Genomic DNA, 1,718 nt, shown 5'->3' with positions numbered 1-1,718 from the left:
ATTGAGTGTATTACTCCTTGTATTAGTTCTAGTAATGCTATATTTGCAAAAGAAAGTACAACAAAAAAAAAAAAAACTGAAAAGAGAAAACTGCTAAAACCAGCTTTATTTTATTGTTCAAATTCAGTTTTATGCTCGTTTTGGTCAAAGCTTAAAAGAGCCACTGCAGAGGAACCAAAGAGCCACATGTGGGGCGGCTGTGGCTGAGTGGTTAGAGCGGTCGTCCTCCAAAGCGAGAGTTGGGGGTTCGAATCCACCAGCAGTCACATGTCGAAGTGTCCCTGGGCAAGACACTGAACCCCTCATTGCCTCTGATGTGTGTCCATCAGTGTATGAATGTGATAAAGCTCTGATTAGTCTCTTTAGAATGATTTGCTCAATTAGCTTTGTAGAGAAGCTTTGTAGAGATCTAGTATAGAGCTGTATGAATGGGTAAATGAGACACAGATTGTTGTGGAAAGCACTTTGAGTATCTCAATAAAATAGAAAGGTGCTATATAAGTATAGTCCATTTACCATTTATGTGACTCCAGAGATGAGCGATGACTGTCAATAATGGTGATGTAAGTGCAGAGCGTGTGAGAGCATGGTTAAATAAATGTCTCTTTCAAATCTGGATGAAGGCACGAGTGGATTAACGGCGCGGCATAGTGATTCAATATCTTCGGCATTCAGTGGGCATTCCATTTCTGCCACAATGACACCTGTGTTGGCATGATGGGATGGCCCTGACCTCTCCCAATGAATAGCCTCAATTTGTAATCCTGCCACATTTTCCTCAGACATCTCTGGCTCTCTGATGGGCTGTTGCAGCATCCCTGGTCCCCACAGCTGGTTTGGAGAATGGCTACACTTTGTCCTGATGGGACGGAGATTCCATCCTGCAGAAAACTTGGCCAAATCAGCCTTGCACCTTGGGAGGAAGAGGTACTGTCCAAACATCCCTCCATAGGTGCTCAATTCTCTGGCTGTGCAGGTTTTTTCCACTGATAAATCTTCTGCAATCTGTGCCCCCTATATGATGGATTTTAATGAGCAAGTCCTTCTTCCTCTTCCTCTTTCAGCTTTTCCCTCTTCAGGGGTCGTAACAGCGAGGCATCTTCCTCCATCTCACTCTGTTCTCTGCATCCTCTGTTCTCACTCGAACAACCTTAACATCCTCTCTAACTGCATCAATATACTGTATCTCCTCTCTGCGTCTCCAAACCATCTCAGTGTGTCCTCTCTAACTTTATCTCCCAGTTGTTCAACCTGTGCTGTACCTCTGATCATCTCATTCCTAATATTATCCATCCTTGTCACTCCTAAGGAGAACCTCAACATTTTCATTTCTGCCACTTTCAGTTCTTTCTCCTGTCTTTTTGTCCATGTCTCTGTAGTGAACTAGGCCTGATGTCAAAACCTTGACCTTAGGCACCTTATGGGACAGAAACTGTCATTTCATTGATTTGAATCCAGAAATACAGATTGACCCATCCTGAGACTTTCTTTAATCAAGTGAAAGAACACTCTCTTTTCTATTATCATTACTATTTTACAAATATTTGATAATCAAAGTGTTTTTAGTTCAAACCATTTTAGATGCTGCAGTGAACTAATCATTTTTAATTAACTGTGAAACAGTAATAATGATTTTTAATCCTCATGCAAAGTTAGAATTCATGTTAAGGTCTGTTACAGAGTAATTATGCATTTTCTGATTTTCTGTCTTTGAATGA

The 1,718-nt window shown here is 41.1% G+C and overlaps 1 protein-coding gene across 1 annotated transcript in view; it reads right to left on the bottom strand.

Annotated features, from left to right (window-relative positions):
- The window catches only part of LOC119426016 (collagen alpha-1(I) chain), a 62,062-nt gene that overhangs the window by 1,686 nt on the left and 58,658 nt on the right, over positions 1 to 1,718 (bottom strand). The gene's annotated exons all lie outside the window — the stretch shown is intronic.

This window comes from Nematolebias whitei, chromosome 19 (genome assembly GCF_014905685.2).
Source record: "Nematolebias whitei isolate Nwh7 chromosome 19, NemWhi1, whole genome shotgun sequence".
NCBI lineage: Eukaryota > Metazoa > Chordata > Actinopteri > Cyprinodontiformes > Rivulidae > Nematolebias > Nematolebias whitei.
The sequence above is the reverse complement of the archived record's forward strand: the minus strand, read 5'-3'. Positions and strand labels throughout refer to the sequence as shown.